This window comes from Rattus norvegicus, chromosome 2, assembly GCF_036323735.1.
Source record: "Rattus norvegicus strain BN/NHsdMcwi chromosome 2, GRCr8, whole genome shotgun sequence".
NCBI lineage: Eukaryota > Metazoa > Chordata > Mammalia > Rodentia > Muridae > Rattus > Rattus norvegicus.
Genome location: NC_086020.1, coordinates 115,611,840 through 115,622,426, shown reverse-complemented (window position 1 = coordinate 115,622,426; position 10,587 = coordinate 115,611,840). Strand labels below are relative to the sequence as shown.

At 41.3% G+C, this 10,587-nt stretch overlaps 1 protein-coding gene across 1 annotated transcript in view; it reads left to right on the top strand.

Moving 5' to 3' along the window:
* Positions 1-10,587, top strand: part of Egfem1 (EGF-like and EMI domain containing 1) — a 651,262-nt gene that overhangs the window by 630,603 nt on the left and 10,072 nt on the right. The gene's annotated exons all lie outside the window — the stretch shown is intronic.

Below are 10,587 nucleotides of genomic sequence, written 5' to 3'. Positions count from 1 at the left end.
TTTGTTGTGTGTATTTGCATGAAAGCAGGCTATTTGGATATGTGCCCTCTGAGAGTTATTGCTTTTTCCTTTCCTCTAAGCCAGAGCCACACATTCTGAGGTAGGCATGCCCACAGCAAAGAAAAGATATGTCAACGGTAGTAGAGAGCATGACACAGCAACACATGAAGCTCAAAGAAACCAACGCAATGCTAGCCAAATCTCTTTCTTTTTAAAGCACGTTTATCGTGGTGTCAGGATTCCAAGTCAACTGTTTGGATTACAATTTAATATGTAGAGTCAGAGGGTGTTTGGAGCATTACGCAATAGGTGCATATTGCACAGAGATGTAACATGCATCCTTACAATGGATGTTGAAAATCAGTGAAATACAAGAACATTTGTTTCATATCATTTTATCTTCCAAGGATATTAACATGAGCATTTGCAGTCCAGCTCTATTTGTAGCCTACTTTAACTTGAGTGGGGGAAAGGACAAAGTCGAAGTTAAATTTCAGTTTCTATTGCAAATTTGGGGAGAAAAGTAACATAACATAAAGTCTGATAGCTTTACTGCCATGTTTTGTAAGTAGTGTCGGTGGTATCCTTTTAAGAGTACATATTTCTAGCCTTTTGCTAGTGTACTGAAGCCAAGTCCCTGGGCAGGGGGTCCTGTGTCTTCATTTTAATTCAATCCCCTAGGTACTTGTCATTCATGTTAACATTTGGAAACACTGCTAAGCTTATTCTCTGGTTTGAAGTTGATATTTGCAAGCTGTTATATGAAGACCTCATTAACCCAATTCTCCAAGAATTGTCTCCATACATAAAGATGCAATATTTTGCATTTAGTTTTGCAAAGGACAGCCTAAGAAATGATGGTACATATGCTAACTTGTCCTTTTAATAAATCATGAAATCATAGTTCACTGTGTTCCTAGGACCATGTATAATCATACTACACACTTTCTTCCTAACAAAACCAAATGCTTGTTGAATCACAGCATCCTGTAGAAAACGAACAAATCCTGAGAGTGTAGAGTGACCAATTTTCAGAATGGAAAAACCCCAAGTAATTGGCATTCAGATCAGGGACTAGAACATTCCAGATGTTGAAGGAGCTCCTCATACCTCATACAAGGGTTACCTATATTGTGACTTTGATCACTGTGTCATTAGACATATTGAGTTTCTTGGCCTACAATGGTCAATCAGACTCATCTATAGAGAGATAGATATTGGTTCACATTCAATTTAGCGTTACAGCTAAGGTTACACCTGTTCTACTTTATTCTTGACGTCTTTGTTGATACTTAAGAAATTATACCAAACTATCAAGAAACGTTACATCTTCGAAGACTGAACCTTGTTTCACTCAGTTCTATGGCTCGCGGTCTCTATTGGGAATCTGTTGAAAATGTCAACCAGGCTAGGTCTTTGAAGCCTTTGCTTGGTACAGTGTGCCTTACACCTGTGATTTTGAGCAGGAGGCCTCAGTTCATACTGAAACCTCTTCCTAGGACCTCATAACTTGGCAGCTAGATCTATAGCACCCCCTGAAGTACTTTTCAAATTGTAGATCATATAAATAGCACTACCTGTAACATGGATTTATATGTATTTCATAAGTGTGCTATGCGTGTCTGTTAGGTGTATAGCTAACTATACAATTTCTGCCTCATATGCCTTATAGACATTTACAACTCTTAAGAGGCCAAGAAAAGGCTCCCCACAGTACTTCAGAAACTTATTAGCAAGACTTTCTCAGTCCCACCTTTGATGTACCTTTGTGTAATTTTTATATTAGTCAGTCCAGGGATATGTTTATAAACATATCTCATTGTGATTTTTCAGTTTTGTTATGGCTTAGGTTTCTATCCCTGTGGTAAGACACCATAACCAAAAACGAGGTGTGGAATACAGGATTTATTGCAGCTTATAATTCCTGTCAACATTCCATGACTGAGGAAAAACAGAGCAGTATCTCAAGGCAGGAACCTGAAAAGAGCATAGAGTAGTTCTGGCTTGTTTCTCATGACTTGTTGAACCTCGACCACCTGCCCAAGAATGACCCTGCCCTCGGTGAGTTGGATCCTCCTAGATCAATCACAAATCTAGAGAATGTTCCAAAGGACAATATGCTGGGGCATTTTCCCAATTGAGGTTTTCTTTTCTTAAGTGACATTAGTTTGTGTCAAGTTGACAGAAACTAATTAGGTGTCGGAAGAACGCCTTCTCTAGTTATTTATAGTGCTTACTTTAACTTATTGTTTGAAATCTTTTATTTTTAATTTCTATTGTACTGTACTCATTTTTAAAGAAGGTTGTCTGACTTCCATTAGTCTTTAGCTGTTCTTTCTATATTCCTGCTATGGTCCCTCGTGGGATGGGCATGTTATAGATAGGTTCCACAGCATCAAGATACACATTTTCACTTGCTTAATAATGTCCTTTGATAAACAGAGTTTCATAGTTATAATATGGTGTAATGTATCAATTTTTGTCTTTACTTTGTGTTTACTTTTTTAAATCTCTGTTAAGAATCTTTCATTTTAGGAATGGAGGGGATGGCTCAGTGGTTAAGAGCACTGAGTGCTCTTCCAGAGGTCCTGAGTTCAATTCCCACCAGCCATAGGGTGGCTCACAACCATCTGTAATGGGATCCAATGTCCTCTTATAGTATGTCTGAAGATAGTGATCATGTACTCACATACATAAAATAAATCTTTTTTTATTTTATATCTTATTAATATATCTTATTATTATATCTTATTTTATATCTTATATTTATTATAAATCTTATTATATATAAGTACACTGTAGTTGTCTTCAGATGCACCATAAGAGGGCATCAAATCTCATTACTGATGGTTGTGAGACACCATGTGGTTGCTGGGAATTGAACTCAGGACCTCTGGAAGAGCAGTCAATGCTCTTAACCACTGAGCCATCTCTCCAGCCCCAATAAATCTTTTTTTTTTAAAAAAAAGAATCTTGCATTATTTTTCTATTAGTTTCATTGCCTCTTATTTCCCATTTAAATTTCTAAGCTCCCTAACCATATATACAGAGGATAACAAGCCTACCATAAGAGGGTTTATAATAAGAATTCAAATGTGGTTTTACAATTAAAAAGCAATCAGTGTAGTGCACCCTATTACTAGGGAACATAGGACAAAATTATATAATCATATTAATAGATTCATAAAAACATGTGATAAAATTCAATATTCATAATAACAACACCACACATTTTTAAACACATACACGCTTTTTGCAATCTAAGAATAGAACTTAAACTGATATTTATGTATGAAGCTCTCAAAATGTAAAATGCACTTTCACAAAGTTGTTATAGGGGGAAGTAATATGGTTTTTACAACTAATCTACAGGTCCATCTACAGCAGACATCATCTTCTGTAATAAAATGAGATCAGGAGAGCAGGACAAGGATCCTGCTACTTCCACCCATCCCTACGCTGTCCTGGAGGTCCCTGCAGTTCAGTAAGTCAACAGGGCTTATTGGAAAGAAATGTCTAAAGCTGCCACTCTTAGTAATGGCTGAGGAATTTAAGTTTAACAGCTTATTACACTCGATACATAACTTTTGCCAAGTCATAGGATAGTCTTTCAGTAAATAGGAAGCTATCAGAACTCAAAGATGGCTAATTTTTAAGGATACTACTCACAATCAATCGGGGAGTACTAGATATCAAGAAATAGATTGTGAGACTGAGGAGATTATTCAGTAAAGCATTGGCTATGCAGGAATGAGGCCCTAAGTTCAGATCCCTAATACCCATTAAATGTTAGGTGTGGCAGGCGTAAGTGCTTTATAACACTGCTGTTCTGGAGCACACACAAAAGCATTCCTGGCTGGGTCTCACTGGCAGGAATCTGTCTAGCTAAATGTGTAAGCTCCCTGTTCAGCGAGAGATCCCATCAAATAAAATAAGGCAGAATAATAATAATAAGATCACCTTCTGTTGTTGTAAAAATATAAAAATAAAACGGTAATGTTGATCTTTTTACCTGCTTGGTCTTCACCACAGTGCCCCAAGATATCTGCTAGATATCTTGGCGGAAACACATCCCAGCCGCACACTTTCCTACACTCAAACCCTCACATAAAAGAACACACAACACAATAATCTTAGATCCAATTGGTAAGATATAATTGCCCACTTAAACATTCAAAGCCCGGTACCATCCATCCCTTGAGAACATTAATAACAACCTGTAAATACACAGAGCAGAATCTTAACATCACCTGCCATGGCTTCTCCCCTCTCTCCGTCTCCTCTTCCTCCTCTCTCCCTTAGTCTCCTCCTCTTCCTCCAAACTTCTCTCCCGCCCATCCTTCCTTCTCCTCCAATGACAGGCCTCCTTCTATCCTGTACCTGCCTCACCTGTGACATCATCCTACAACCTTCCACATGTACATACACAGGTCCACATTCAGTCAATCCTTAACACAGACCTGTGCATAAACAGGAGTGCACACATGTAAATGAAATCAATTAGGTACAAGGTGTATCCAAGTCAAAATGCCCCTAAGTTGAAAGTACGAGAAGCTAAGGATGTGGAAGCACATATCACAGCTATTGGAAAGTGTGATTCAAAGCGATTTATAGATCCAGCTCAAATGCAACTTAGAGACCTGCAGGTTTTGTAATCGTAAAGCTTGATGTAAAATGAATTTGAAAGAGCAAAGCTTGAAGAAGAAGCAGAAGAATCTTAAAGGACGAGAAGTGCACATTCACTGAGACAGAGAACCAGAGCATAAAGCTAATACGTTATTGCTTCGGCTAGGGCCACACTGACCACCAAGCACGCTGTAAAGAAAAGAACATCAGAAAATCGACTGATGATGGATTCATGATGGAGCTAACAGTGAACTGGGTGTGTTGTGCTGTCTTCAAAGGACGGTGAATCTGAGTTCATTACATAGTCACACAGAAAAAGAAGTAGACCTTGACCCTAATGGTGATGCCACACACATGCCAAAGCATGCTTAATTTTTTTGTTTAATTATTCAAAAAATACCTATTCTAAATAATTAGCATGGTTTTCTCCATTAGGGAATTATATTTCCTTAGTGAAATTGTTTCTGTTTTTCTTTCTAGAAGCTCACCTCTTCAGCATGTCTGATTACAGTCATTTTCTTTAATCTAAGGTTTGTGGCACTGTTTTGTTTTCCCTGGATTGGGTGGCAATTGTTCTTTCAGCCTCGCCTTAATGATTCGAGTCTGTGGCTCTCCTCTCTTTGTGTCAGATATTTGGAATCGTTCTTTGAAGGAGGCAGTGTATAAATAATGAATAAATCAATCAATGGGGCAAGTTAAACTTCACTTGAAAATTTGAAGCCTGACTGAATTGTCAAAAAGAATTATAGCTCATAGAGCAATCCCAGTAATTACACTTTGATGAAATTACAACTGTCCAACATCATTTTGCTAATACAGATTGCAGGTATAAATATTGCATAGGATGTTCTTTAAATGTTAACGTATGTGTCAGTACTAAAAGTAAGTAGCATTCGCAGAAAGAAAGAATCTACTTCTCATCAATTTTATGTGGTGTATATTCAGACAATGGATAGTTTCTTTTTAAGAAAAATAGTCTGATTGTTGAAGTGTCTTGCCCACATGGAAGGCTTATACAGAAACGATATTGATTTGAAGGTGGGAAGGTTAGAGGCAAGGCAGAAGTGTACACAGTGTTAGAGATACTGGGTCTTGGCTTCAGAGTTATTGGATCTCTCTGCATCAGAATCCCAGTTCTGACATTAACGCCTGTTATCCTACATCTTAAACTACTTATGTATGTTTTTCTTAGAACGCCATCGCTTTGGACTTGAGAGATCTGGATTGATGTCTACATGTAGGTGAGGACAGGCTCAAGATAAGGCAAAGTCTGTCATTGGGCAGTGAGAAAGAAAGGCTCTGAGTTTATTGTGTGGACGTTTTGTGGAGAATTTACTGATATAAATCTAATTGAATAAACTACAAAGCTTATTGAGTTTTGATTTTACCGGGTTACTGGGAACGTGAGCAGAGTCCATAGAAAAAGAGCCGTGAGATAGGCAGTCTTTGTATGGGACTGGTGTGGCAGCAACTCGCCTTGGGAACTAGATGGATGGCCGCTAATGGGGCTAACCATAGCACGAGAACACCGAAGGGCCCAGAGAGTAGCTGGTAACAGTGTGGGGTGGAAACAGGAACTTAGTGAGTCGAGTGGAGACGATTTGAGAGCTCTGGGCCAGAGAGTCCGGCTGACTGAGATGGAAATACCCAACAGAAGAACAGAAGCCATGTGGTCCTAGAGAGCCAGTGATAGCATGGGTTTCCTACAACAGAGAGATGGCTCAGTGGTTAAAAATACTGACTCCTTCCACAGAAGATCTGGGTTCAATTCACAAAACCCACATGGTAGCTCACATTCATATCACAGTACCCATTTCATACTGGGTATTAGACTGGACTCTAAATAGAGCTAAGTGTAGAAATGATACATACTTTTTCTGCAGTGTATTTTTTCTAAATGTTGGTAATTACTTTGGACATTTGGCATTTGGACACCTATACGAAGCACTTACATTGACTATGCAGTAGCTTGACCAGGGAGCAGGCCCAAAGCCCCAGTGGCATGAGGTAAATGAGCAATTTTGAACACTGCGTGCAGGCCATCCGTCGTGATGGGAACCTGGGGAATTTTAACCCCGGCAACTGTGGAAGCTGTTTCTGCACTGCTCCACATGCCGGTGCCTGCAGGCTCTCGGAGATCCTGTTGCACCTAACACGCATGCCAATCAGCAGCAGGATACCCCACCCACACCACGCTAGAGTCACCTTCCCAAAAGAACATCGGAATGGTGCTCGAATCGACTTAGCGGAGGATGCTTTCCGGCCTTGGGTATTATCTTTTACTAGGTGAGGACATTTTTCTACAACAGACCTGGGAGAGTATTTTACCAGGTGGACTCAGAGTGCCCAGAGGAAACCTTTGATCCAAACTGAAAATCCAGTAGAGTAAAACCTGAACTAGATGTCTGCGCTGCTCTGGGAAATCTGCATGTATTCACGTGGATGATCTACCTGGATGAGGACTTTTATGTCCCTCATTTTGATAGAGCCTGGATTCTGGCATTGTGGGGTCCCATCACCTTGAGAAAAAGTATGCCTTGTCAGCAACGTGAACCTGGCCTCATGCTGCATCCGTTTATCCCTTCTTCTGACACCCATGCGTTTGATCTTACTCAGCTGTTCTCACAGTGCTCGTGACCTGTCACACAATATTAAAAGGTAAAATAGGGATATTGTTAGAATTTTAACCGCCAGGCAACCCATCCATTCCGAGTAACCTTCTCACAATACTAAAGTGTTTTGTTATTGGTCAGGAAGAGCAATAGATACTTTACTCTGAGGTCATCCCAAGCTCCCAAGTGTAGACTTCTGTGCCGCACATATTAGAATTATATGAATAGTTTGTACGGTAGAGACCAGAAGTCACCCAGGATTATCACAAAGGATTGTCGTCCATCTTAAAATTGCAGTTCTGAGGGGGAAGACTTAGAGAAGACAATGTAACAAACACATTAACAAGTTTGATTTCGTTGGTTGCAAGAACCGTGGAGACACGCAAATCCCTGGGTTAAAAACGCTAGAGGATGGTAGCCCTCAACAGGACTCAAGCGCGGAGCGAGGCCTCCCACGCAGAGACCTGCTAAGCTGAAACGTGAGTTATGGCTCGGGCACAAAAGGATCTGCTGCTTGTTCTTGTGGAGCCTTTTATGCCTGTGCAATCGTTAGTGCAGCCCTCAGCACTGTGACTGAAGCATTCACACAGGTGACTGTAGTTTCGCATTTATGCGTTGGACCAAGGATGGTTATCCAAATCCCAGAATCGTCTCTCAATTTATCATGGCTTCAGAAACTACAGCCTGACACTCTCAGACTGCCACTCACGTGATTACACTGCCACCATGTGGTTTAAAGAGCTCTTCCGATTAAGACATGACCTCCTAAGGAAAAGGACGTTAAAAAAAAAAATCCAACCATTTCAAATATGTTTGCTGTTCATTTATCTTTTGAAACCATTCGTGCAGATTAGTGAGGGTGTATAGTCGGGGAACGCCAGAGTGAACGGGGAGGTGCTGACAACTAATTCTGTGATCCTTCAGGGCTCTGAGTTCTATCCAGGGAGTTCCATCTGCTCATTTGCTCGGAAAAGCTGCCCTGTTCACCTTCGCACCACAGTGTAGCTGCTGCCCAGAAAAACCTCAGAATTTCACTGTACATCCCTGTAGATAGGTGTTGCTTAAGCTGACACACCCAAAGCAGAAGCACCCACAATGTCCCCCAGGGATGCATTAGAGACTCAATCTTGAAGCTGTGCTTCAAGGACTGAATAAAAACTTTGGAGAAAGAGACCAGAAATCCTGAATTTTAAAAGTTCTTGAGGCTGGGGAAAATGGCTCAGGAAGGGACATGCTTGCCTTGTTAACATGAGGATCTAAGCTCTATCCCAGGAACCAGTGGGACCAGCCAGGCGTGCTGGCAAGAGCTACTGCTCACAGCGCTGGGAGGGGGAGGCGCTGGGAGGTGGAGGCGAGTAGGGTTCCTAAAGCTTGACACCCAGCAAGGCTAACCTCCTTGGTGTATCCCAGCCACTGAGAGACCCTGAAAACAAAGTGGGCAGTGTTTGTGGAACAACACCCAAAACTGTCTTTCGCCTCTATCTGCATGTGCAAGCAGCTGCACTGCAGACATTCTCTCTCTCTCTCTCTCTCTCTCTCTCTCTCTCTCTCTCTCTCTCTCTCTCTCTCATACACACACACACACACACACACACACACACACACAATTCTAATGATCCAATCCATAAATAATTACCCCTCTCCTGGAATGTATTAACATAACTTTTATTTTAGGGAGAGTTAAATTGGACCACTTACTTCAGGGTTCCTTAAATAAAAATCACTCAGATACGGAAGGTAGGGCAACTTGAGCTTCCCACTAGGTTGGTCACCCAGTGCCATGAAGGTCTGCCTGAGGAGAAAGCAAAACATGTGAACAGGCAGACACGTGAACACGTGAACACATGAACATGTCCCCATCGCCACCATTGACCCTGGCATTCTTTCTTCTCTAGCGCTGCCTGCAGTTGCCCTGGCCAATCTGGAATAAAGCTTTTAACATTTTGGGATCACTGGAGCACAAGTCAATTATGAGTGGGTACTTTATAATTAGAGCATTGCTTAGGCACTGAGATCACAGTGTTATGAAGGGGACCTAAAAATGTAACAGACCCTTGGGGCTGTAAGAATGTCAGGGAAAGTGGGATGGTGCAAACGGACAGCCCTGCTAATGCTTCCTTTTCTTTTCTTTTTTTTTTTTTCTCGGAGCTGGGGACTGAACCCAGGGCCTTGCGCTTCCTAGGCAAGCGCTCTACCACTGAGCTAAATCCCCAACCCCGCTAATGCTTCCTAACTCAGTGCTGGCGTGTAGCAAAATTACAGAACTTCTGACGTCTCCAGAATAAAGTGCCAAAACCTAAAAATTGAAAATGGAACACTTTATGATGTGGGTTCCATTTTAAGCACATGTTTAATTAGGGCAGTGGAGGGTAATTGTCACTTGCTTTTGCTTTCTGAATCTAAACTTCATTTTTCCTCCGGTGGGCAGCTAGTAAAAGTCATGGGTGACAACGCTATTGATGCGGGGCTTCTGTTGAAGCGATTTGTGTTAACATGTTTCCATGTCTCTGGGTAAGTACGTGTTTGCAAAGGATAGGAATCCAGCATCACCTCACAGGAAGAAATCATTTTCCTCAACCATGAGCTTGCTTCAAGTGCCATCAGAGTGGGAGTGAGGAATCCGAAAGCACATCCCCAAAGCATCATCGGAGGAAGAAACACGCTTCACCTTTCTAATGTGGCATGGTTGTTACTTCTCTGTGATAAAATAGACATAAGGGACCAACGGTGTGTTTTTGGTCCCAGTTTGAGGATATGGTCCATTGAGGTGTGGAAGGTGGGCGTGGTGGAGCGCTTGGCAGCGGCCATATTGCATCTACAGACGGGAAGCAGGCCAACGCGGTGGCTCAGCTCCCTCTCATCTGAGACTCTGGAATGCTGGCAGGTGGCTAAAGGAAGGTGGGTCTTTGCACCTCACAGACCTGCCCAGGGCTTTCTCACCTAGATGATTGTAAAGTTTAACCAGCTGATCTCAGTGTTAAACTGCATGTAAAACACAGCACACACAGGGTAGAAATACTAGCGCTCTATACACATTTCTTATCACGTTGTTTACTCTTAGAGACCTAGAAAATGCTAAGTACAAGCAACAAATTCTAAGTATGAGAGTACCAGACCCAGGCATAAATTCGAGGTACTTATTTGTTAAAAAAAAAACAACAACAACCAACCAAACAAACAAACAAAAACAACAACAAAACAAACAAAAAAACCCACCTTCTCTTTATTTTATTCCTGGCTATAGGAAGAATGCTTAATACACAGCTGGTGTATTGATACAATTAGTATCCCTTGGCTCAATGTTCTTTGCTAAGCCTGGTTTCTGTGGCAAGACCCTCAAGATTCAAAG